The sequence below is a fragment of the Arachis ipaensis genome, chromosome B3 (assembly GCF_059453495.1).
Source record: "Arachis ipaensis isolate K30076 ecotype BB chromosome B3, ASM5945349v1, whole genome shotgun sequence".
In the NCBI taxonomy this organism is placed as follows: Eukaryota; Viridiplantae; Streptophyta; class Magnoliopsida; order Fabales; family Fabaceae; genus Arachis; species Arachis ipaensis.
In genome coordinates, this window is record NC_142438.1 from 45,128,314 (window position 1) to 45,143,095 (window position 14,782).

Sequence of the window (14,782 nt, forward strand, 5' to 3'; positions counted from 1 at the left end):
AACCCTTAAAACCAAAAGGCAAGGGCAAATAAAAAGGATCCTAAGGCTTTGAGCATCAGTGGATAGGAGGGCCTAAAGGAATAAAATCCTGGCCTAAGCGGCTAAACCTAGCTGTCCCTAACCATGTGCTTGTGGCGTGTAGGTGTCAAGTGAAAAATTGAGACTAAGCGGTTAAAGTCAAGGTCCAAAGCAAAAAAAGAGTGTGCTTAAGAACCGTGGACACCTCTAATTGGGGACTTTAGCAAAGCTGAGTCACAATCTGAAAAGGTTCACCCAGTTATGTGTCTGTGGCATTTATGTATCCGGTGGTAATACTGGAAAACAAAGTGCTTAGGGCCACGGCCAAGACTCATAAAATAGCTGTGTTCAAGAATCATCATACTGAACTAGGAGAATCAATAACACTATCTGAACTCTGAGTTCCTATAGATGCCAATCATTCTGAACCTCAATGAATAAAGTGAGATGCCAAAACTATTCAAGAGGCAAAAAGCTACAAGTCCCGCTCATCTGATTGGAGCTATGTTTCATTGATAGTTTGGAATTTATAGTATATTCTCTTCTTTTTATCCTACTTGATTTTCAGTTGCTTGGGGACAAGCAACAATTTAAGTTTGGTGTTGTGATGAGCGGATAATTTATACGCTTTTTGGCATTGTTTTTAGTATGTTTTTAGTAGAATCTGGCTACTTTTAGGGATGTTTTCATTAGTTTTTATGTTAAATTCACATTTCTGGACTTTACTATGAGTTTGTGTGTTTTTTTGTGATTTCAAGTATTTTCTTGCTGAAATTGAGGGACTTGAGCAAAAATCAGATTCAGAGGTTGAAGAAGGACTGCTGATGCTGTTGGATTCTGACCTCCCTGCACTCAAAATGGATTTTCTGGAGCTACAGAACTCAAAATGGCGCACTTCCAATTGCGTTGGAAAGTAGGCATCCAGGGATTTCCAGAAATATATAATAGTCCATACTTTGCCCAAGTTTAGACGATGCAAACTGGTGTTCAACGCCAGCTCTCTGCACAATTCTGGCGTCCAGCGCCAGAAACAAGTTGCAAAGTGGAGTTCAACGCCCAAAATGGCACAAAAGCTGGCGTTCAACTCCAAGAATGACCTCTCTACGTGTAGACTTCAAGCTCAGCCCAAGCACACACCAAGTGGGCCCCGGAAGTGGATTTATGCATCAATTACTTACTTCTGTAAACCCTAGTAGCTAGTTTATTATAAATAGGTCTTTTTACTATTGTATTAGGCATCCTGGATTGTATTTTTGATCCTGTGATCACGTTTTGGGGGCTGGCCATTCGGCCATGCCTGGACCTTTCACTTATGTATTTTCAAACGGTAGAGTTTCTACACTCCATAGATTAAGGTGTGAGCTCTGCTGTTCCTCAAAGATTAATGCAAAGTACTACTGTTTTTCTATTCAATTCATCTTATTCCGCTTCTAAGATACTCGTTTGCACTTCAACCTGAATGTGATGAACGTGACAATCATCATTATTCCCTATGAACGCGTGCCTGACAACCACTTCTGTTCTACCTTAGATTGAATGAGTATCTCTTAGATCTCTTAATCAGAATCTTCGTGGTATAAGCTAGATTGATGGCGGCATTCATGAGAGTCCGGAAAGTCTAAACCTTGTCTGTGGTATTCCGAGTAGGACTCTGGGATTGAATGACTGTGACGAACTTCAAACTCGCACGTGCTGGGCGTAGTGACAGATGCAAAAGGATAGTAAATTCTATTCCAGTATGATCGAGAACCTCAAAGATGATTAGCCATGCAGTGACAGCACATTGGACCATTTTCACAGAGAGGAATAGGATGCAACCATCGACAAGGGTGATGCCTCCCGACGATTAGCCGTGCTGTGACAGAGCATTTGGACCATTTTCCCGAGATGATTGAAAGTAGCAATTGGCACCGGTGACATCCTTACAAAAAGCCAGCCATAGAAAGGAGTAAGACTGATTGGATGAAGACAGCAGGAAAGCAAAGGTTCAGAGGAACGAAAGCATCTCTATACGCCTATCTGAAATTCTCACCAATGATTTACATAAGTATTTCTATCCTTATTCTATTATCCTTTTTCAAAAACTCCATAATTATTTTATATCCGCCTGACTGAGATTTACAAGGTGACCATAGCTTGCTTCATACCAACAATCTCTGTGGGATCGACCCTTACTCACGTAAGGTTTATTACTTGGACGACCCAGTGCACTTGCTGGTTAGTTGTATCGAAGTTGTGACAATTTATGAATTAAGATTAGAGCACCAAACCTTTGGAGCCATCACCAGAGATCACAATTTCGTGCACCACCTATCCTGGTTATCCTTATCAGTTGTAATGAAAATTGGATTTTTCTCCCACTTTGTTAACCTCTAACTATGAAGGTAAGTTAAGTGGATGAATTAATTCTGATTCCTCAAGTCCTAGTCTTTCCTTGGGAAAAGTCAGAGTTAGTGGAACTTGAATTAATTCTTGAAGAATTCCAAATTTCAATCAACAATGAGTTTGATAACTCAAGCGTTACCAATTAATTAACCAAAGCCAAAAGGGAAAATATCTAAATTAAGTTAAAAGCATTTATAAATGAAGCAAAGCAAAATTAAATCTGAAAATACCTCGAATTGCATTCAAAAAAGAACTTAAATCTGACATAGACATTCATAAATTAAATTGGAGAAATAAATAAAAGAAACATGAACCTGGGATTGAGAGTCACTCCTAAAACTAAGAGAAGTCCTAAATCCTAATCCTAAGAGAGAGGAGAGAACCTCTCTTTCTAAAAACTACATCTACTCCTAAAATTGTGAATGTGAAAGCCTGTTTATGAATGAATGCATTTTCCCACTTTATAGCCTTTAATCTGTATTTTCTGGGCCGAGAACTGGGTCGAAAACAGCCCAGAAATCGCTGGAGAAGAATTCAAACACGCTGATTTCCGTCACTGTGATGCGGCCTCATGGAGCACGCGGTCGCGTCACCTAGCGTCAGAGCAACTATGACATATTACATATCAAATCGAAGCCCCGGATGTTAGCTTTCCAACGCAACTGGAACCGCATCGTTTGGACCTCTATAGCTAAAGTTATAGCCGTTTGAGTGCGAAGAGGTCAGGCTGGACAGCTTAGCAATTTCTCCAACTTCTTGTATTCCTTCCACTTTTGCATGCTTTCTTTCCATCCTCTGAGCCATTCCTGTCCTGTAATCTCTGAAATCACTCAACACACATATCAAGGCATCTAAAGGTAACAAGAGATGATTAATATTAGCAAATTAAGACCAAAGAAACATGTTTTCAATCATAGCACAAATTCTGGGAAGGAATTGTAAACCATACATTTTGTATGAATAAGTGGGTAAAGAGTTGATAAAAAACACTCAATTGAGCACAAGATAAACCATAAAATAGTGGTTTATCAATCATCACTGCCTATGGAATCAATTTCTTGATCTGTTCTGTCCAATTTCTCACAGGGTATATGCTTCGGAGGTTGTGCGCTATCCTTCCTAGCATCAAATTCGAACTTCTCAGCGGAATCCTTTACAGTTCTCGATTCCCATGGAGGTTCAGCATCTCCTAAATCTTCAACCACTTCTTCCTCTACAACTATCAAGGCTTCCTCCACTTGTTCCAATACAAAGCCATGCTCCTCATTGTCCACTAAAGTTTCTAGTGTCTCCTTCATGCTACGCTCTTCTTTAGATTCTCCACATGTAGCCATGGGAGTACTTTGATTTCTCAAATGTCGGGAGGCTATTATATTTACTACCTCGGTTAAGGCAGTAGTGAGTTCCAGTACGTTCCTTTGCATCTTCGCTTGCCCTTGAAGAAGAACACGAAGTTTTTCATTCATTGGAGGTTGGGGTGGGTATGAGGGTTCATTAGTTGGGGAAGAGGGTTCAAAATAAGAATGTGGTGGTTCTTGGGAGTAATTAGATTGGGATTGTGGTGGATAAGGGTCATACGGTAGTGAAGGGTGAAAAGGAACTTGTGAGTGTGGTGGTTCAAAGCTACGTTGAGAGGATGGTCTATAAGCACAGGGTGGGGCTTGTTGGTAATTACAAGGGGGTCCACCATATCTATCAGCTTGGTATGCATTGTAGAGTGGTCCTTGCCCATGATATCTTGGAGGGTGTTGTTGCCTAAAGGGTTGATCAGATCCTCTTGGCTCAATCCATCTTTGATTGCTTAGACCTTGATGCATATTCCTGTTATAGTTTCCACTCCTTTCAACAAATTTAGAACCAAACTCAAAGTGAGAGGGGTGAGAATTCATAGTAGCTAATAGAAATAAAAGGGAAAAATAAAAACAAATAGACAAGTAAAAGAAAAATATTTACAATAACCAATAATAAGGCACATGATGAGCGGATAATTTATACGCTTTTTGGCATTGTTTTTAGTATGTTTTTAGTAGGATCTAGTTACTTTTAGGGATGTTTTCATTAGTTTTTATGTTAAATTCACATTTTTGGACTTTACTATGAGTTTGTGTGTTTTTCTGTGATTTCAGGTATTTTCTGGCTGAAATTGAGGGACTTGAGCAAAAATCAGATTCAGAGGTTGAAGAAGGACTACTGATGTTGTTGGATTCTGACCTCCCTGCACTCAAAATGGATTTTCTGGAGCTACAGAACTCGAAATGGCGTGCTTTCAATTGAATTGGAAATTAGACATCCAGGGCTTTCCAGAAATATATAATAGTTCATACTTTGCCCAAGTTTAGATGACACAAACTGGCATTCAACTCCAGCTCTCTGCCCAATTCTGGCGTCCAGCGCCAGAAACAAGTTGCAAAGTGGAGTTCAACGCCCAAACTGGCACCAAAACTGACGTTCAACTCCAGGAATGACCTCTACACGTATAACACTCAAGCTCAGCCCAAGCACACACCAAGTGGGCCCCGGAAGTGGATTTATGTATCAATTACTTACTTCTGTAAACCCTAGTGACTAGTTTATTATAAATAGAACTTTTTATCATTGTATTCACAGTCTTGGTTACTCCGGTTCCCCTCTGGGGCCGAGACCAATGAACTCTATTCACTTATGTATTTTCAACGGTAGAGTTTCTACACTCCATAGATTAAGCTGTGGAGCTCTGCTGTTCCTCAAAGATTAATGCAAAGTACTACTGTTTCCTATTCAATTCATCTTATTTCGCTTCTAAGATATTCATTCGCACTTCAACCTGAATGTGATGAACGTGACAATCATCATCATTCCCTATGAACGCGTGCCTGACAACCACTTCCGTTCTACATTAGATTGGATGAGTATATCTTAGATCTCTTAATCAGAATCTTCGTGGTGTAAGCTAGAATGATGGCGGCATTCAAGAGAATCCGGAAAGTCTAAACCTTGTCTGTGGTATTCCGAGTAGGATTCAATGATTGAATGACTGTGACGAGCTTCAAACTCGCGAGTGTTGGGCGTTAGTGACAGACGCAAAAGGATAGTAAATCCTATTCCAGCATGATCGAGAACCGACAGATGAATAGTCGTGCCGTGACAGGGTGCGTTGACCATTTTCACTTAGAGGATAGGATGTAACCATTGACAAGGGTGATGCCTCCAGACGATTAGTCGTGCCGTGACAGAGCATTTGGATCATTTTCCCAAGAGAAGACCGAAAGTAGCCATTGACAATGGTGATGCATTACATAAAGCCAGCCATGGAAAGGAGTAAGACTGATTGGATGAAGATAGCAGGAAAGCAGAGGTTCAGAGGAACGAAAGCATCTCTATACGCTTATCTAAAATTCTCACCAATGATTTACATAAGTATTTCTATCCCTATTTTATTAATTAATTTCGAAAACCCCATTACTATTTTATATCCGCCTGACTGAGATTTACAAGGTGACCATAGCTTGCTTCATACCAACAATCTCCGTGGGATTCGACCCTTACTCACGTAAGGTATTACTTGGACGACCCAGTGCACTTGCTGGTTAGTTGTGCGAAGTTGTGAACCATGGTATTGGCATCATGTTTTTGGCGCCATTACCAGGGAAAGAAAGAGCAATGAATTTTACATAATCAAAGTGTAATCACAATTTCTGCGCACCAAGTTTTTGGCGCCGTTGTCAGGGAAAGAAAGAGCGTTGAATTTTACATAATTAAAGTGTAATCACAACTTCTGCGCACCAAGTTTTTGGCGCCGTTGCCGGGGATTGTTCGAGTTTGGACAACTGACGGTTCATCTTGTTGCTCAGATTAGGTAATTTTCTTTTTGTTTTGTTTTCAAAAATCTTTCAAAAACCTTTCAAAAATATTTTCCTTTGTTTTCGAAAAAATTAATTAAAAATGTTTTCAAAAATATACTTTTCTTCTGGATTTTTAAGAATGAATTCTAGTGTTTCATGAAACATGTTGAATCCTATCTGGCTGTAAAGCCATACCCAAACTGCTTTGGGATTGGTCTTCAACTAATCACCTCAATGGAGCCATGTCCAATTCTTTTGGATAGGGCATGTTAGGCTTGTCATGTCTGAATTACACTCATATTTTTATTAAAGCTTGGCTGGCTATTAAGCCATGCCTGACCCTTTAATTGGAGATTTAAGACTAACATGGCAAGATTCCTGGAATTCATATTAAAAATTTTGAATCCTTATTTTTTCTTTTTCAAAATGATTTTCGAAAATTTTAAAATAAAAATACAAAAAATTCATAAAATCATAAAAATCAAAAATATTGTGTTTCTTGTTTGAGTCTTGAGTCATGTTATAAGTTTGGTGTCAATTGCATGTGCATCTTCCATTTTTCGAAAAAATTTCATGCATTCATAGTGTTCTTCATGATCTTCAAGTTGTTCTTGGTAAGTCTTCTTGTTTGATCTTTGCATTTGCATGTTTTATGTCTTTTCTTGTTTTTCATATGCATTCTTGAATTCTTAGTGCCTAAGCATTAAAGATTTCTAAGTTTGGTGTCATGCATGTTTTCTTTGCATTAAAAAAATTTTCAAAAATATGTTCTTGGTGTTCATCTTGACATTCATAGTGTTCTTGGTGTTCATCTTGACATTCATAGCATTCTTGCATGCATTCATTGTTTTGATCTAAAAATCTTCATGCATTGCATAATTTTCATGTTTTTCTCTCTCATCATAAAAATTCAAAAATCAAAAAATATCTTTCCCTTTTTCTCTCATCAAATTCGAAAATTTGGATTGACTTTTTCAAAAATTTTTAAAATCAAGTTGTTTCTTATGAGTCAAATCAAATTTTCAATTTGAAAATCTTATCTTTTTCAAAATCTTTTTTAAAAATCAAATCTTTTTCAAATTTCTTAGTTATTTTCAAAAATTCCAAAAATATTTTTTAAAAATCTTTTTCTTATTTTTATATCAAATTTTCGAAAATAACAATAACAATTAATGTTTTGATTCAAAAATTTCAAGTTTGTTACTTGCTTGTCAAGAAAGATTCAAACTTTAAGTTTTAGAATCATATCTTGTGATTTCTTGTGAATCAAGTCATTAATTGTATTTTTAAAAATCAAATCTTTTTTCAAAAACTAATTTCTATCATATCTTTTCAAAAATATCTTCTCATCATATCTTTTTCAAAAATTTGATTTCAAAATATCTTTTCTAACTTCCTAACTTCTTATCTTTTCAAAATTGATTTTCAAAATTTGTTTCAACTAACTAACTAACTTTTTGTTTGTTTCTCATCTTTTTCAAAACTACCTAACTAACTCTCTCTCTCTCTCATTTTCGAAAATATCTCCCTCTTTTTCAAAATTTCTTTTTAATTAAACTAATTATTTTATTTTTTTTATTTGAATTTTTGAAAAACTATTAACCCTTTTCAAAATTAATTTTCGAAAATTACTAACCTTTTTCAAAAATTATTTTCAAAAATCACTAACTCTTTTTCAAAAATTATTTTTGAAAATTCCCCTTCTCTCTCATCTCCCTCTATTTATTTATTCATCTACTAACACTTCATCTCACCCAAATTCGAACCCTCTCTTCCATCTGTGTTCGAATTTTTTCTTCTTCTTTTCTTCTAACTCACACTGGGACCTCTATACTATGGTAAAAAGGACCCCTATTATTATTATTTTTCTGTTCTCTCTTTTTTATATGAGCAGGAGCAAGGACAAGAACATTCTTGTTGAAGCAGATCCAGAACCTGAAAGGACTTTGAAGAGGAAATTAAGAGAAGCTAAATTACAACAATCCAGAGAGAACCTTTCAGAAATTTTCGAACAGGAAGAGGAGATGGCAGCCGAAAATAATAATAATGCAAAGAGAATGCTTGGTGACTTTACTGCACCTAATTCCAATTTACATGGAAGAAGCATCTCCATTCCTTCTATTGGAGCAAACAACTTTGAGCTGAAACCTCAATTAGTTTCTCTGATGCAGCAGAACTGCAAGTTTTATGGACTTCCATCTGAAGATCCTTTTCAGTTCTTAACTGAGTTCTTGCAGATATGTGATACTGTTAAGACTAATGGAGTAGATCCTGAAGTCTACAGGCTCATACTTTTCCCTTTTGCTGTAAGAGACAGAGCTAGAATCTGGTTGGATTCTCAACCCAGAGACAGCCTGAACTCTTGGGATAAGCTGGTCACGGCTTTCTTAGCCAAGTTCTTTCCTCCTCAAAAGCTGAGCAAGCTTAGAGTGGATGTTCAAACCTTCAGACAGAAAGAAGGTGAATCCCTCTATGAAGCTTGGGAAAGATACAAGCAGCTGACCAAAAAGTGTCCTTCTGACATGCTTTCAGAATGGACCATCCTGGATATATTCTATGATGGTTTATCTGAGCTATCAAAGATGTCATTGGATACTTCTGCAGGTGGATCCATTCACCTAAAGAAAACACCTGCAGAAGCTCAAGGACTCATTGACATGGTTGCAAATAACCAGTTCATGTACACTTCTTAGAGGAATCCTGTGAATAATGGGACGCCTATGAAGAAGGGAGTTCTTGAAATTGATACTCTGAATGCCATATTGGCTCAGAACAAAATATTGACTCAGCAAGTCAATATGATTTCTCAGAGTTTGACTAGAATGCAAGCTGCATCCAACAGTACTCAAGAGGCATCTTCTGAAGAAGAAGCTTATGATCCTGAGAACCCTGCAATAGCAGAGGTGAATTACTTAGGTGAACCTTATGGAAACACCTATAACTCATCATGGAGAAATCATCCAAATTTCTCATGGAAGGATCAAAAGCCTCAACAAGGCTTTAATAATGGTGGAAGAAACAAGTTTAGCAATAGCAAGCCTTTTCCATCATCCACTCAGCAACAGACAGAGAATTCTGAGCAGAACCCAGCTAGCTTAGCAAATTTAGTATCTGATCTATCTAAGGCCACTGTGAGTTTCATGAATGAAACAAGGTCTTCCATTAGAAATTTGGAAGCACAAGTGGGCCAGCTGAGTAAAAGGATCACTGAAATCTCTCCTAGTACTCTCCCAAGCAATACAGAAGAGAATCTAAAAGGAGAGTGCAAGGCCATTGACATAAGCACCATGGCCGAACCTGTAAGGGAAGGAGAGGACGTGAATCCCAAGGAGGAAGACCTCCTGGGACGTCCAATGATCAATAAGGAGCTTCCCTCTGAGGAACCAAAGGAATCTGAGACTCATCTAGAGACCATAGAGATTCCATTGAACCTCCTTATGCCATTCATGAGCTCTGACGAGTATTCCTCTTCTGAAGAGAATGAGGATGTTACTGAAGAGCAAACTGCCAAGTTTCTTGGTGCAATCATGAAGCTGAATGCCAAATTATTTGGTATTGAAACTTGGGAAGATGAACCTCCCTTGTTCACCAATGAACCAAGTGATCTGGATCAACTGACATTACCTCAGAAGAAACAGGATCCTGGAAAGTTCATAATACCTTGTACCATAGGCACCATGATCTTTAAGGCTCTGTGTGACCTTGGTTCAGGGATAAACCTCATGCCCCTCTCTGTAATAGAGAAACTGGGAATCTATGGGGTGCAAGCTGCTAAAATCTCATTGGAGATGGCAGACAATTCAAGAAAACAGGCTTATGGACAAGTAGAGGACGTGTTAGTAAAGGTTGAAGGCCTTTACATCCCTGCTGATTTCATAGTCTTGGATACTGGAAAGGAAGAGGATGAATCCATCATCCTAGGAAGACCTTTCCTGGCCACAGCAAGAGCTGTGATTGATGTGAACAGAGGAGAATTGATCCTTCAATTAAATAAGGACAACCTTGTGTTTGCAACTCAATGATCTCTCTCTGCATCCATGGAGAGGAAGCATAAAAAGCTTCTCTTAAAGCAGAGTCAACCAAAGCCCCCACAGTCAAACTCTAAGTTTAGTGTTGGGAGGATACAACCAAACTCTAAGTTTGGTGTTGAACTCCCATATCCAAACTCTAAGTTTGGTGTTGGAGAGTCTCAACAATGCTCTGAACATCTGTGAGGCTCCATGAGAGCCCACTGTCAAGCTACTGACATTAAAGAAGCGCTTGTTGGGAGGCAACCCAATTTTTATCTAACTATATTTTTCTTAGTTATATGTCTTTATAGGTTCATGATCATGTGGAGTCACAAAATAAATATAAAAATTGAAAACAGAATCAAAAACAGCAGAAGAAAAATCACACCCTGGAAGAAGCACCTGCCTGGCGTTCAACGCCAGAACAGAGCATGGTTCTGGCGCTGAACGCCCAAAATGGGCAGTGTCTGGGCGCTGAACGCCCAGAACAAGCATGGTTCTGGCGTTCAACGCCAGAAATGGCCAACAAATGGGCGTTGAATGCCCAAAATGGGCACCAACCTGGCGCTGAACGCCCAGAGTTGTGTGCAAGGGCATTTTACATGCCTAATTTGGTGCAAGGTTGTAAATACTTGAACACCTCAGGATCTGTGGACCCCACAGGATCATCTCAGGATCTGTGGACCCCACAGGATCCCCACCCACCTCACCCTCTCTTTCTCCATTCATGATCATCCCTTCTGTTTTCCATTCACCACTCACATCCATACACACATCCATCCATCTCCTCCATATCTTCTTCTTCTTCTTCTATTCTTTCTTCTTTTGCTCGAGGGCGAGCAACATTCTAAGTTTGGTGTGGTAAAAGCATAAGCTTTTTGTTTTTCCATAACCATTAATGGCACCTAAGGCCAGAGAAACCTCAAAGAGGAAAGGGAAGGAAAATGCTTTCACCTCTGAGCCATGGGAGATGGAAAGATTCATCTCTAAAGCCCATCACTATGAAAAGGATGGAGCAAACAAGAGAGCCCACTCATGGAGCTCAAGAAACACATGAGGAAGCTCACCATCAAGAGATCCCTGAGATGCCTCAAGGGATGCACTTTCCTCCACAAAAATTTCTGGGAGCAAGTCAATACCTCCCTAGGAGAATTAAGTTCCAACATGGGACAATTAAGGGTGGAACATCAAGAGCACTCCATCATCCTTCATGAAATCAGAGAAGATCAAAAAGCAATGAAGGAGGAGCAACAAAGACAAGGAAGAGACATAGAAGAGCTCAAGGACATCATTGGTTCCTCAAGAAGGAAACGCACCCATCACTAAGGTGGACTCATTCCTTGTTCCTACATTCTCTGTTTTTCATTTTCTATGTTAAGTGCTTATCTATGTTTGTGTCTTCATTACATGATCATTAGTAGTTAGTAACTATGTCTTAAAGTTATGAATGTCCTATGAATCCATCACCTCTCTTAAATGAAAAATATTTTAATTCAAAAGAACAAGAAGTACATGAGTTTCGAATTTATCCTTGAACTTAGCCTAATTATATTGATGTGGTGACAATGCTTCTTGTTTTCTGAATGTATGCTTGAACAGTGCATATGTCTTTTGAAGTTGTTGTTTAAGAATGTTAAATATGTTGGCTCTTGAAAGAATGATGACAAGGAGACATGTTATTTGATAATCTGAAAAATCATAAAAATGATTCTTGAAGCAAGAAAAAGCAGCAAAGAACAAAGCTTGCAGAAAAAAAAATAGGCAAAAAAAAATAAAAAAAGAAAAAGCAAGCAGAAAAAGCCAAAAGCTCTTAAAACCAAGAGGCAAGAGCAAAAAGTCAATAACCCTTAAAACCAAAAGGCAAGGGCAAATAAAAAGGATCCCAAGGCTTTGAGCATCAGTGGATAGGAGGGCCTAAAGGAATAAAATCCTGGTCTAAGCGGCTAAACCAAGCTGTCCCTAACCATGTGCTTGTGGCGTGTAGGTGTCAAGTGAAAACTTGAGACTGAGCGGTTAAAGTCAAGGTCCAAAGCAAAAAAAAAAGAGTGTGCTTAAGAACCTTGGACACCTCTAATTGGGGACTTTAGCAAAGCTGAGTCACAATCTAAAAAGGTTCACCCAATTATGTGTCTGTGGCATTTATGTATCCGGTGGTAATACTGGAAAACAAAGTGCTTAGGGCCACGGCCAAGACTCATAAAGAAGCTGTGTTCAAGAATCATCATAATGAACTAGGAGAATCAATAACACTATCTGAACTCTGAGTTCCTATAGATGCCAATCATTCTGAACCTCAATGGATAAAGTGAGATGCCAAAACTATTCAAGAGGCAAAAAGCTATAAGTCCCGCTCATTTGATTGGAGCTATGTTTCATTGATAGTTTGGAATTTATAGTATATTCTCTTCCTTTTATCCTATTTGATTTTCAGTTGCTTGGGGACAAGCAACAATTTAAGTTTGGTGTTGTGATGAGCGGATAATTTATACGCTTTTTGGCATTGTTTTTAGTATGTTTTTAGTAGGATCTAGTTACTTTTAGGGATGTTTTCATTAGTTTTTATGTTAAATTCACATTTCTGAACTTTACTATGAGTTTGTGTGTTTTTCTGTGATTTCAGGTATTTTCTGGCTGAAATTGAGGGACTTGAGCAAAAATCAGATTCAGAGGTTGAAGAAGGACTACTGATGCTGTTGGATTCTGACCTCCCTGTACTCAAAATAGATTTTCTGGAGCTACAGAACTCGAAATGGCGTGCTTCTAATTGCATTGGAAAGTAGACATCCGGGGCTTTCCGTCAATATATAATAGTTTATACTTTGCCCAAGTTTAGACGACGCAAACTGGTGTTCAACGCCAGCTCTCTGCCCAATTCTGGCGTCCAGCGCCAGAAACAAGTTGCAAAGTGGAGTTCAACGCCCAAACTGGCACCAAAACTGGCGTTCAACTCCAGGAATGACCTCTACACGTATAACACTCAAGCTCAGCCCAAGCACACACCAAGTGGGCCCCAGAAGTGGATTTATGCATCAATTACTTACTTCTGTAAACCCTAGTGACTAGTTTATTATAAATAGAACTTTTTATCATTGTATTCAGAGTCTTGGTTACTCCGGTTCCCCTCTGGGGCCGAGACCAATAAACTCTATTCACTTATGTATTTTCAACGGTAGAGTTTCTACACTCCATAGATTAAGGTGTGGAGCTCTGCTGTTCCTCAAAGATTAATGCAAAGTACTACTGTTTCCTATTCAATTCATCTTATTTCGCTTCTAAGATATTCATTCGCACTTCAACCTGAATGTGATGAACGTGACAATCATCATCATTCCCTATGAACGCGTGCCTGACAACCATTTCCATTCTACATTAGATTGGATGAGTATCTCTTAGATCTCTTAATCAGAATCTTCGTGGTGTAAGCTAGAATGATGGCGGCATTCAAGAGAATCCGGAAAGTCTAAACCTTGTCTGTGGTATTTCGAGTAGGATTCAATGATTGAATGACTGTGACGAGCTTCAAACTCGCGAGTGCTGGGCGTTAGTGACAGACGCAAAAGGATAGTAAATCCTATTCCAGCATGATCGAGAACTGACAGATGAATAGTCGTGCCGTGACAGGGTGCGTTGACCATTTTCACTGAGAGGATAGGATGTAACCATTGACAAGGGTGATGCCTCCAGACGATTAGCCGTGCCGTGACAGGGTATTTGGATCATTTTCCCGAGAGAAGACCGAAAGTAGCCATTGACAATGGTGATGCATTACATAAAGCCAGCCATGGAAAGGAGTAAGACTGATTGGATGAAGATAGCAGGAAAGCAGAGGTTCAGAGGAACGAAAGCATCTCTATACGCTTATCTGAAATTCTCACCAATGATTTACATAAGTATTTCTCTCCCTATTTTATTAATTAATTTCGAAAACCCCATTACTATTTTATATCCGCCTGACTGAGATTTACAAGGTGACCATAGCTTGCTTCATACTAACAATCTCTGTGGGATTCGACCCTTACTCACGTAAGGTATTACTTGGACGACCCAGTGCACTTGCTGGTTAGTTGTGCGAAGTTGTGAACCATGGTATTGGCATCATGTTTTTGGCACCATTACCAGGGAAAGAAAGAGCAATGAATTTTACATAATCAAAGTGTAATCACAATTTCTGCGCACCAAGTTTTTGGCGCCGTTGTCAGGGAAAGAAAGAGTGGTGAATTTTACATAATTAAAGTGTAATCACAACTTCTGCGCACCAGCACACGTTTGCAATTCCCCGGCAACGGCGCCATTTTTGAAAGAACGGATGCTTGATGGTTTAGATTCAGAATAAATTCCATTTGCCAGTATAGTTTCTAAACCAAGCAATCATCCTTTCTTACAAACGTTTTGGTTGTCACAAGTAACAAACCCAATAAAATTTATAAACCGAAGTATTCAAACCTCGGGTCGTCTTCTCAAGGAATTGCAGGGAGGTGTTCTTATTATTAGTTATGGAAAACATTGTTTTGGGTTTTGAAAGGTTTGAACAAGGAAAATAAATTGCAG

At 38.7% G+C, this 14,782-nt stretch overlaps 1 non-coding gene across 1 annotated transcript; it reads right to left on the reverse strand.

The window, feature by feature from the left end:
• Nucleotides 1–8,644: 8,644 nt before the first annotated feature.
• Nucleotides 8,645–8,752, reverse strand: LOC148570475 (small nucleolar RNA R71). Its single transcript, XR_015908682.1, has one exon. It is a non-coding gene; the product is annotated as a small nucleolar RNA R71 (small nucleolar RNA).
• Nucleotides 8,753–14,782: the final 6,030 nt, after the last annotated feature.